The following is a 12,529-nucleotide window of genomic DNA, read 5'->3' as shown; positions in this document are numbered from 1 at the left end:
TCAGCTGCCACGGTTCTGTCACTGATCCACCACAATAATGTGTCCAATTCAGACCAATCACTCAGCTGCCACGGTTCTGTCACTGATCTACCACAATAATGTGGCCCCTCACGTTCGGGAGGAGAATTAATTACTGGATTTACATCATTTGGCCAATAAAACAACATTGTAAATCTATATAAAGGAGGAACAGATTTGCATATTATACTGTAAACGTGTCTGATTATAAACATATCATATCTATATCTGCTAACGTATATATTTACCTACCTATCTATAATAGTAATATCAATTATTAACATATTTATATGCACAATATGCTGCTTACACTGAATAAATTCCTTTATTCTACAATAGTGAGTTATGAATATGAAAGATGGGTGCCGGACGGGGTCCCGACAGTCAGCAGGTTCAGTTTAGTCCCATCTGCCTGTGAGTTAGGACCAGCACTGCCCCATCTGCCTGTGCCCTGAGAGCTAGGACCAGCATTGCCCCATCTGCCTGTGCCCTGAGAGCTAGGTCCAGCATTGCCCCATCTGCCTGTGCCCTGAGAGCTAGGTCCAGCATTGCCCCATCTGCCTGTGCCCTGAGAGCTAGGTCCAGCATTGCCCCATCTGCCTGTGCCCTGAGAGCTAGGGCCAGCATTGCCCCATCTGCCTGTGCCCTGAGAGCTAGGTCCAGCATTGCCCCATCTGCCTGTGCCCTGAGAGCTAGGGCCAGCATTGCCCTATCTGCCTGTGCCCTGAGAGCTAGGTCCAGCATTGCCCCATCTGCCTGTGCCCTGAGAGCTAGGTCCAGCATTGCCCCATCTGCCTGTGCCCTGAGAGCTAGGTCCAGCATTGCCCCATCTGCCTGTGCCCTGAGAGCTAGGTCCAGCATTGCCCCATCTGCCTGTGCCCTGAGAGCTAGGGCCAGCATTGCCCCATCTGCCTGTGCCCTGAGAGCTAGGTCCAGCATTGCCCCATCTGCCTGTGCCCTGAGAGCTAGGGCCAGCATTGCCCTATCTGCCTGTGCCCTGAGAGCTAGGTCCAGCATTGCCCCATCTGCCTGTGCCCTGAGAGCTAGGACCAGCATTGCCCCATATGCCTGTGCCCTGAGAGCTAGGTCCAGCATTGCCCCATCTGCCTGTGCCCTGAGAGCTAGGTCCAGCATTGCCCCACCTGCCTGTGCCCTGAGAGCTAGGTCCAGCATTGCCCCAACTGCCTGTGCCCTATGAGCTAGGTCCAGCATTACCCCATCTGCCTGTGCCCTGAGAGCTGGCTGGAACATTGCCCCATCTGCCTGTGCCCTGACAGCTAGGTCCAGCATTGCCCCATCTGCCTGTGAGCTAGGTCCAGAATTGCCCCATCTGCCTGTGCCCTGAGAGCTAGGTCCAGCATTGCCCCACCTGGCTGTGACCTGTGAGCAAGGTCCAGCATTGCCCCATCTGCCTGTGCCCTGAGAGCTAGGTCCAGCATTGCCCCATCTGCCTGTGAGCTAGGTCCAGCATTGCCCCATCTGCCTGTGCCCTGAGAGCTAGGTCCAGCATTGCCCCATCTGCCTGTGCCCTGAGAGCTAGGACCAGCATTGCCCCATCTGCCTGTGCCCTGAGAGCTAGGACCAGCATTGCCCCATCTGCCTGTGCCCTGAGAGCTAGGTCCAGCATTGCCCCATCTGCCTGTGCCCTGAGAGCTAGGACCAGCATTGCCCCATCTGCCTGTGCCCTGAGAGCTAGGTCCAGCATTGCCCCACCTGCCTGTGCCCTGAGAGCTAGGTCCAGCACTGCCCCAACTGCCTGTGCCCTATGAGCTAGGTCCAGCATTACCCCATCTGCCTGTGCCCTGAGAGCTGGCTGGAACATTGCCCCATCTGCCTGTGCCCTGAGAGCTAGGTCCAGCATTGCCCCATCTGCCTGTGACCTGAGTCCAGCATTGCCCCATCTGCCTGTGCCCTGAGAGCTAGGTCCAGCATTGCCCCATCTGCCTGTGCAGTGAGAGATAGGTCTAGCATTGCCCCATCTGCCTGTGCCCTGACAGCTAGGTCCAGCATTGCCCCATCTGCCTGTGCCCTGACAGCTAGGTCCAGCATTGCCCCATCTGCCTGTGAGCTAGGTCCAGAATTGCCCCATCTGCCTGTGCCCTGAGAGCTAGGTCCAGCATTGCCCCATCTGCCTGTGCCCTGAGAGCTAGGTCCAGCATTGCCCCATCTGCCTGTGCCCTGAGAGCTAGGTCCAGCATTGCCCCACCTGAGCTAGGTCCAGCATTGCCCCATCTGCCTGTGCCCTGAGAGCTAGGTCCAGCATTGCCCCATCTGCCTGTAAGCTAGGTCCAGCATTGCCCCATCTGCCTGTGCCCTGAGAGCTAGGTCCAGCATTGCCCCATCTGCCTGTGCCCTGAGAGCTAGGTCCAGTATACCCCATCTGCCTGTGCCCTGAGAGCTAGGTCCAGCATTGCCCCATCTGCCTGTGCCCTGAGAGCTAGGTCCAGCATTGCCCCATCTGCCTGTGCCCTGAGAGCAAGGTCCAGCATTGCCCCATCTGCCTGTGCCCTGAGAGCTAGGTCCACCATTGCCCCATCTGCCTGTGCCCTGAGAGCTAGGTCCGGCATTGCCCCATCTGCCTGTGCCCTGAGAGCTAGGACCGGCATTGCCCCATCTGCCTGTGCCCTGAGAGCTGGGTCCAGCATTGCCCCATCTGCCTGTGCCCTGAGAGCTAGGTCCAGCATTGCCCCATCTGCCTGTGCCCTGAGAGCTAGGTCCAGCATTGCCCCAACTGCCTGTGCCCTATAAGCTAGGTCCAGCATTACCCCATCTGCCTGTGCCCTGAGAGCTGGCTGGAACATTGCCCCATCTGCCTGTGCCCTGACAGCTAGGTCCAGCATTGCCCCATCTGCCTGTGAGCTAGGTCCAGAATTGCCCCATCTGCCTGTGCCCTGAGAGCTAGGTCCAGCATTGCCCCACCTGGCTGTGACCTGTGAGCTAGGTCCAGCATTGCCCCATCTGCCTGTGCCCTGAGAGCTAGGTCCAGCATTGCCCCATCTGCCTGTGAGCTAGGTCCAGCATTGCCCCATCTGCCTGTGCCCTGAGAGCTAGGTCCAGTATTGCCCCATCTGCCTGTGCCCTGAGAGCTAGGACCAGCATTGCCCCATCTGCCTGTGCCCTGAGAGCTAGGACCAGCATTGCCCCATCTGCCTGTGCCCTGAGAGCTAGGTCCAGCATTGCCCCACCTGAGCTAGGTCCAGCATTGCCCCATCTGCCTGTGCCCTGAGAGCTAGGTCCAGCATTGCCCCATCTGCCTGTGAGCTAGGTCCAGCATTGCCCCATCTGCCTGTGCCCTGAGAGCTAGGTCCAGCATTGCCCCATCTGCCCCTGAGAGCTAGGTCCAGTATACCCCATCTGCCTGTGCCCTGAGAGCTAGGTCCAGCATTGCCCCATCTGCCTGTGCCCTGAGAGCTAGGTCCAGCATTGCCCCATCTGCCTGTGCCCTGAGAGCAAGGTCCAGCATTGCCCCATCTGCCTGTGCCCTGAGAGCTAGGTCCACCATTGCCCCATCTGCCTGTGCCCTGAGAGCTAGGTCCGGCATTGCCCCATCTGCCTGTGCCCTGAGAGCTAGGACCGGCATTGCCCCATCTGCCTGTGCCCTGAGAGCTGGGTCCAGCATTGCCCCATCTGCCTGTGCCCTGAGAGCTAGGTCCAGCATTGCCCCATCTGCCTGTGCCCTGAGAGCTAGGTCCAGCATTGCACCATCTGCCTGTGCCCTGAGAGCTAGGTCCAGCATTGCCCCATCTGCCTGTGCCCTGAGAGCTAGGTCCAGCATTGCACCATCTGCCTGTGCCCTGAGAGCTAGGTCCAGCATTGCCCCATCTGCCTGTGCCCTGAGAGCTCGGTCCAGCATTGCCCCATCTGCCTGTGTCCTGAGAGCTAGGTCCAGCATTGCCCCATCTGCCTGTGCCCTAAGAGCTCGGTCCAGCATTGCCCCATCTGCCTGTATCCTGAGAGCTAGGTCCAGCATTGCCCCATCTGCCTGTGCCGTGAGAGCTAGGTCCAGCATTGCCCCATCTGCCTGTGTCCTGAGAGCTAGGTCCAGCATTGCCCCATCTGCCTGTGCCCTGAGAGCTAGGTTCAGCATTGCCCCATCTGCCTGTGCCCTGAGAGCTCGGTCCAGCATTGCCCCATCTGCCTGTGTCCTGAGAGCTAGGTCCAGCATTGCCCCATCTGCCTGTGCCCTAAGAGCTCGGTCCAGCATTGCCCCATCTGCCTGTATCCTGAGAGCTAGGTCCAGCATTGCCCCATCTGCCTGTGCCGTGAGAGCTAGGTCCAGCATTGCCCCATCTGCCTGTGTCCTGAGAGCTAGGTCCAGCATTGCCCCATCTGCCTGTGCCCTGAGAGCTAGGTCCAGCATTGCCCCATCTGCCTGTGCCCTGAGAGCTCGGTCCAGCATTGCCCCATCTGCCTGTGCCCTGACAGCTAGGTCCAGCATTGCCCCATCTGCCTGTGCCCTGAGAGCTAGGTCCAGCATTGCCCCATCTGCCTGTGCCCTGAGAGCTAGGTCCAGCACTGCACCATCTGCCTGTGCCCTGAGAGCTAGGACCAGCATTGCCCCATCTGCCTGTGCCCTGAGAGCTAGGTCCAGCATTGCCCCATCTGCCTGTGCCCTGAGAGCTAGGTCCAGCACTGCACCATCTGCATGTGTCCTGAGAGCTAGGTCCAGTATTACCCCATCTGCCTGTGTCCTGAGAGCTAGGTCCAGCATTGCCCCATCTGCCTGTGCCCTGAGAGCTAGGTCCAGCATTGCCCCATCTGCCTGTGCCCTGAGAGCTAGGTCCAGTATTACCCCATCTGCCTGTGCCCTGACAGCTAGGTCCAGCATTGCCCCATCTGCCTGTGCCCTGAGAGCTAGGTCCAGCATTGCCCCATCTGCCTGTGCCCTGAGAGATAGGTCCAGTATTACCCCATCTGCCTGTGCCCTGAGAGCTAGGTCCAGCATTGCCCCATCTGCCTGTGCCCTGAGAGCTAGGTCCAGTATTACCCCATCTGCCTGTGCCCTGAGAGCTAGGTCCAGCATTGCCCCATCTGCCTGTGCCCTGACAGCTAGGTCCAGCATTGCCCCATCTGCCTGTGAGCTAGGTCCAGCATTGCCCCATCTGCCTGTGCCCTGAGAGCTAGGTCCAGCATTGCCCCATCTGCCTGTGCCCTGAGAGCTCGGTCCAGCATTGTCCCATCTGCCTGTGCCCTGACAGCTAGGTCCAGCATTGCCCCATCTGCCTGTGCCCTGAGAGCTAGGTCCAGCATTGCCCCATCTGCCTGTGCCCTGAGAGCTAGGTCCAGCATTGCCCCATCTGCCTGTGCCCTGAGAGCTCGGTCCAGCATTGCCCCATCTGCCTGTGCCCTGACAGCTAGGTCCAGCATTGCCCCATCTGCCTGTGCCCTGAGAGCTAGGTCCAGCATTGCCCCATCTGCCTGTGCCCTGAGAGCTAGGTCCAGCACTGCACCATCTGCCTGTGCCCTGAGAGCTAGGACCAGCATTGCCCCATCTGCCTGTGCCCTGAGAACTAGGTCCAGCATTGCCCCATCTGCCTGTGCCCTGAGAGCTAGGTCCAGCATTGCCCCATCTGCCTGTGCCCTGAGAGCTAGGGTAAAGCACTGCCCCATCTGCCTGTGCCCTGACTCCCCGGACACCGATGTGATGCATTCCTCTCTCCTACCTACAACAAGAATCTTTTTCATTGCATATTTTTCATTCCTGCAGTACAGACCTGGAGGCTGAATTGGGGGTGTACCCGCAAAGAATAGTTTTTTTTTGTGGTTCAGAAGTTGGGGCAAATAATGCGTGAACAGTCACATGCATTTGTAGCCATCATCGTCTTCATCGTGCAAGTGCGCTAACCTTATCTCTGGTGCAAACTTGCCATCTGAAGCCTCCTAGTAGCAGAACTCTGCATCGCGTATTCTGTCACCGTGCCTTCTATGACCTGTGTCTACATATAAACAGCCCACTGCCACCTAATTATGGCCTTCAGCAGGAACAGAGAAATCCTGATCCTCTTTGCAACAATCCCAGTGTTCCATTTATCAATCCGATAAAAAGACTACACTGTGAATCATTAATAGCCACAAAAGATGCTTATACAATTAATTCACCCTTCTGCATATGTCTAATGTCTACGAACGATTAAAAAACCAACGCTGATTCCGAAGGATCCCCAATCACAACAGTGTATAGTGCTCGCTGAACTCTGGAGATGACATTAAAATGAATCTAACACATCTGTCAGATATATGACTGACAGCTATCACACTGACACTATCAGTCCAGACAGATGTCCGCTTAGCAGTCTCTCCGCTGACAGATGTCACTGACATTAGCACATACATGTATGCAACGGTGAGTCTTTCTATTGGCAAAGACCAGATTGATGTTTCCAGCGTGTACTGTAGCTATGCACCCCACACCCTCAGAACTGACACCCCTGATATGACAGGCCAAGATCCAACACAGAACCATCTATTTCTGGTGCTGGCATTGACAGACACCTGTCTTGGTCCTGGCATATAAAGTGGCAGTGCCAGCGATGCAATCATAACAGCTGATTAACAAATCCACTAGGAATAACTACATGGAACGGAAATATTCAATCAAATATCAAAATAAAAATTCAATCGCTTAAGATTACAAATGTAATTTATTAAACCATTTTCATATTCTGTTAAACAATTAAGATACAAATTCATATTCACAATATTATACAATTTTAAGCATTAGTTGTCCCAGGGCTGTATTTTTTAGGATTTGACTAATCAATAATTCATTGTGTGTGCAGATCCGCCCCGCATCTACTGGTGCCTTAATAAACAGTTAATTTCAATTAATCTATTAGCTCGTTTGCTCTATTAAATGAATGACTATGCCCCTGGGCTACAGCTATTACTACTGAGCTATACATATGGTTCATTACTGTTTTGCAACACAGTGAAAGGGACAACAAGTAATTAAGAGTCTTCCAAAATATTTTAGGAAACGCTTATAATGTGTAAAGGTCCATACACATCGGGCGACTATACCCAGCGAGTATGGACAGCGATGATAGCGTTCATCGCTGCGGGGAAAGGCGCTCAGTGCATACACACTGGAGCGGCTTTCCTCCTGCCCGGCGCCGACGGAGGGGGGGGGGGACGGCGTTGCATAGCGGAGCACTATGGAAAGCGGTCCTGAAAGTCGCTCATCTGCTGGTGTAACCAGCACATGAACGGCTTTCCCGGCGATGTTGCTGGAGCGCGCAGCAGCGCTCATCGCCGGGCCATACACACTGGGCGGCTTTGAGCTGAAAGCCGCTCAAACGTGCTGTTTTGAGCGACTTTCAGCTCAAAGTCGCCCAGTGTGTATGGGCCTTAAGAAACAGGAGATGCAGCCTGATAAAGATTTGCTCGGGGTTGTCTAGTTTTAACCCCTTCCTGACAGAGCTAGTTTTTGCGTTCCTGACAGAGCCATTTTTTTCAAATCTGACATGTCTCACTTAAGTGGGGATAACTTTTTTTTGCTTTTACTTATCCCAGTGATTTTGAGATTGTTTTTTCGTGACACATTGTACTTCAAATTAGTGGTAAATTTGGGTCGATACGGTCTGTGTTTTTTTGTGAAAAATACCAAAATGTCGTGAAAAAATGGAAAATTTAGCGATTTGCAAAATGTTAAATTTTCTGCTTGTGAGACAAATAATCATACCACTCAAAATAGTTAATAACTAACATAGACCATATGTCTACTTTATGTTGCCATCATTATTTCAACTTCCTTTTCATTTTTTTGGACACTAGGAGGCGTAAAATATGAATAGCAAATTCTCAAATTTTCAAGAAAATTTCAAACACTGATTTTTTTAGGGACCAGTTCAGTTCTGATGTGACTTTGAGGGACTTGTATGTGAGACACCCCCATAAATGATGCCATTTCAAAAACTGCACCCCTCACAGTATTCAAAACAGCATTTTGGAAGTTTGTTAACCCTTTAGGTGTTTCACAGGAATTAAAACAAAGTGTAGGTGAAATTTCGAAATTTCATTTTTTTTGCAGAGTTTCAATTTTAATACATTTTTCTAACGAATACAGTAGATTTTACTAGAGAAATGTGACTAAAAATTGATTCCCCCAATTCTTTTGTTTTCATAAATATCCTATATGTGGCCCTAGTGTGCACGGTGACCAAACCACAGGCTTCATAATAGAAGGAGCACCTACTTGATTTTGGAGCCTCCTTTTTATGAGATTATTTTTTAGGCACCATGTAGGTTTCTAGGCACCATAAGATGCTAAAAGTTAGGAACCCCCCCACAAGTGACCCCATTTTGCAAACTACACCCTTCAGGGAATTCATCTAGGGGTATAGTGTACATTTCAAACCCCCAGGGGTTTCACCAATTGTGGTACAACTGGGCAGTGAAAATAAAAAAAAAAAAAATTTCATTTTCACAGCTCAGTTGTATCAAAATTGGTGAAACCCCTGGGGGTTTGAAATGTACACTATACCCCTTGATGAATTCCCTGAAGGGTGTAGTTTGCAAAATGGGGTGACTTGTGGGGGGGTTCCACTGTATTGGTGCAACATAGCACCCACCATTCATTCCACCAAAATCTGTGCTGCAAAATCCAAAAATCACTCCTTCCCTTCTGAGTCCTGCCATGCACCCAACTGGTATTTTTTGGTCACATGTGAGGCATTGCCGTACTCGGGAGAAATTGGGGCACAGATTTTGGGGTGCTTTGTATCCTTCATTCCTTGTGAAAATGAAAAATTTTGAGCCAGATCTGCATTTTTGTGTAAAAAAATGTAATTTTTTACAGAAAAATGCAGTTCTGGCTCAAAATTTTTCATTTTCACAAGGAATGAAGGATACAAAGCACCCCAAAATCTGTGCCCCAATTTCTCCCGAGTACGGCAATGCCTCACATGTGACCAAAAAATACCAGTTGGGTGCATGGCAGGACTCAGAAGGGAAGGAGTGATTTTTGGATTTTGCAGCACAGATTTTGGTGGAATGAATGGTGGGTGCTATGTTGCACCAATACAGTGGAACCACCCCACAAGTGACCCCATTTTGCAAACTACACCCTTCAGGGAATTCATCTAGGGGTATAGTGTACATTTCAAACCCCCAGGGGTTTCACCAATTGTGGTACAACTGGGCAGTGAAAATAAAAAAAAATAATTTTTCATTTTCACAGCTCAGTTGTATCAAAATTGGTGAAACCCCTGTGGGTTTGAAATGTACACTATACCCCTTGATGAATTCCCTGAGGGGTGTAGTTTGCAAAATGGGGTGACTTGTGGGGAGGTTCCACTGTATTGGTGCAACATAGCACCCACCATTCATTCCACCAAAATCTGTGCTGCAAAATCCAAAAATCACTCCTTCCCTTCTGAGTCCTGCCATGCACCCAACTGGTATTTTTTGGTCACACGTGAGGCATTGCCGTACTCGGGAGAAATTGGGGCACAGATTTTGGGGTGCTTTTTCTCCTTCATACCTTGTGAAAATTAAAAATTTTGAGCCAGAACTGCATTTTTCTGTAAAAAAATGTAATTTTTTACAGAAAAATGCAGTTCTGGCTCAAAATTTTTAATTTTCACAAGGAATGAAGGAGACAAAGCACCCCAAAATCTGTGCCCCAATTTCTCCCGAGTACGGCAATGCCTCACGTGTGACCAAAAAATACCAGTTGGGTGCATGGCAGGACTCAGAAGGAAAGGAGTGATTTTTGGTGGTGGAATGAATGGTGGGTGCTATGTCCCATTAGCAAGACCCCCGAAGCACCAATACAGTGGAACCCCCCCACAAGTGACCCCATTTTAGTCACCAGCTTTGGGAGGGGGGCTGGCGCTGCGGCTGGCGGGGGGGTGGGAGGGGTGCTGGCGCTGCGGCAGCCGGGTGGGTGGGAGGGAGGGGGGCTGCCGGGTGGGAGGGGGGGGGGGCTGGCGATCGGTGGGGTATATACACACACACACACACACACACATATATATATATATATATGTGTGTATATATATATATATATACATATATATACACACACACACATATATATATATATATATATATATATATATATATGTGTGTGTGTGTATATATATATATATATATATATATATATATATATATATTCGGTACATATATTTTTATTTTTACTGATAAATCACTTTTTTTGCAGCTTGATGCTGCTGCTGCTGCTGCGGGGGGGGAGGGGGGAGGAGGGCAGCGCTGCGTGCGCTCTTGACACTGCCGGGGGAGCCGGGGGAGCTGCCGCTGCTGCCGGGTGAGTGCCCGGCGGCTGTGAGGGGGGGGCTGCACATCGGTGGTGATCGGTGCTGTACTTGACAGCACCGATCACCACCGATCCCTGTGTTACCGAGCGGCTTAGCCGCCGGTAACACAGGAAACGCTGTGAATGGCTGTTCAGATTTGAACAGCCAATCACAGCGATCGCCGACCGGGGGGGGCACCCCTGCCCCCCCTGGGCGACGAGGGGGGATGTCTGCTGTCAGGGACAGCAGACATCACCTAACTGTCACTGCGTCTCTAGACGCAGTGACAGTTAGAAGTCATGACGTACATGTACGTCAAATGTCGGGAAGTACTTCCCGACCATGACGTACATGTACGTCAAATGTCGGGAAGGGGTTAAGGTCTCCTCTCTGGGAGAAGTCCGGAGAGGAGACCTACAGCAGCACATCATTAAGCCCTGCCTCCCAGTACTTCAAATCCCGCAATTCGCTGTTCTTCGAAGGAAGGGGCAGGGCTAAATTATGCCATTTGCATCTTTAAGCCCCGCCCCAGAAAACCCGTGAATCAAGGGGAATTAATGCTGCCGCAGGGAGGGGGTGGAAGGGGTGGCGGTATCTGGGAGTGTTGCCCTTCTTTCCGGGGGGCCAGGAGGGGGGCACGGCAACCCTGGATCTACTGCATACTGATGATAAATATTTGATGATATATGTAGTATTCAAGTACGCAATATGGTGGCGATACTGCAAAATACGAAGCGCCTTGAGTCCTGTTGGAGAAAGTGCGTTATAGAAATAAATCTTACTAGTGAACTTACTGTAAGTGCCCTAAGGCTGCCTGTACATAGAACGCATTGGTATAAAGTGATGTGGGTGCAGGCACAAAACAGATTTAAACCCAATTAGCATCGTTCTGAACTATTAGAACATTGGATGAATTCGGTATGAAATCCTGACGGTCAAAATCCCAAATGGGTCATAATAACGACATAGACAAAATCCAGACAATGTCAAAATCCTGACATTTAAAATCCTGACAAGGACAAAATCCCGACATTTAAAATCCCGACAAGGTCAAAATACAGACATAGAGAATGTACAGGTGAAACAGTCAACTTGACTTTCCGTCGACAGGGGTTTTCTTCACTGTTTTTTTTACCCGAATGTCAACAAAGTTGGAAGTGAACCGCAGACCCTCGCTTCGCTCACAATGCTTCGGGCACACTATTTTATTCTCCCACCATGCCCTAGTGGATGGTAGGGCATGAAATACCGCCTGTCGGTGTGTGGATCCACGCGTTTCGGCACCAGGCTGGTACCTTCCTCAGGAGCAGTTACACTGCTCCTGAGGAAGGTACCAGTCTGGTGCCGAAACGCGTTGAGCCCTTTCGTCATCTAAGCTCCGGACCAGCATTCGATCTACACCACAGGACCCTACCGTCTCCACTTTTTGCCAAGCGAAGTGCTATTCGCCCAATGTGGACCATTCCAGACAGACTGCTTTTTGATTCATCAGGGTAACCGATTTATCAAGCTGGGTAATATTCCGGAACTCTTTCACCATCTATACCCCCTTATCCACTATGATAATTGTGCATATGCTACATCTATGTGATGAACTATCTCCACCACTAAATCATTGGAGATCCTAAAGGCCTTCTCGGAGACCAGATACAGTATATTGCGGAGAAATTCTCCATTTCCCTCTAACAGGCAGGAATAATTGGTTGCAACCTTGACCCCTTTTTAATAATTACCTTCATTTTTTTCTAATCCTTTATTTTATATTGTTTTATATCATATATGTATATGTGTACACAATAAATTGTTTAATTTTACAGTGTGATTCTCTCAGTGAAACCCAGCGCTGCTCAAGCCCTCCTTTTGTCCATCGGACCTGATATGGTGATGTTTTGTCACTAAAAACTTTTTGCCCAAATGATTGCGAGTGCGGCTTTCTTTCTTCATTCATTTATCGATGTCACCATGGAACAGTTATTAGTGATTGAGAGGAGTGCCCGCCATCTACCATCTATATATGGGTAGGGATCATTTTGTCTACAGCATTATGTCGACAGTCATTAGGTCGACATGGGAAAATGATGACATTGGTCTAGGTCGACATGGGAAGAGGTTGACATGATTTTAGGTCAAAAGGTCATTAGTTCGACAGTGTCTAGGTCGACATTCAAAAGGTCAACATGGGGTTTTTCAATGTTTTTTTGACCCGAATGTCAACACAGTCGACATGGACCCAGTTTACAGTGCACTGCATCCGC

At 50.7% G+C, this 12,529-nt stretch overlaps 1 protein-coding gene across 4 annotated transcripts in view; it reads right to left on the bottom strand.

Moving 5' to 3' along the window:
- DENND1A (DENN domain containing 1A) overlaps positions 1–12,529 on the bottom strand; it is a 593,192-nt gene that overhangs the window by 68,083 nt on the left and 512,580 nt on the right. The gene's annotated exons all lie outside the window — the stretch shown is intronic.

Source organism: Crinia signifera, chromosome 9 (genome assembly GCF_055691185.1).
Source record: "Crinia signifera chromosome 9, ASM5569118v1, whole genome shotgun sequence".
Classification (NCBI taxonomy): domain Eukaryota; kingdom Metazoa; phylum Chordata; class Amphibia; order Anura; family Myobatrachidae; genus Crinia; species Crinia signifera.
The sequence above is the reverse complement of the archived record's forward strand: the minus strand, read 5'-3'. Positions and strand labels throughout refer to the sequence as shown.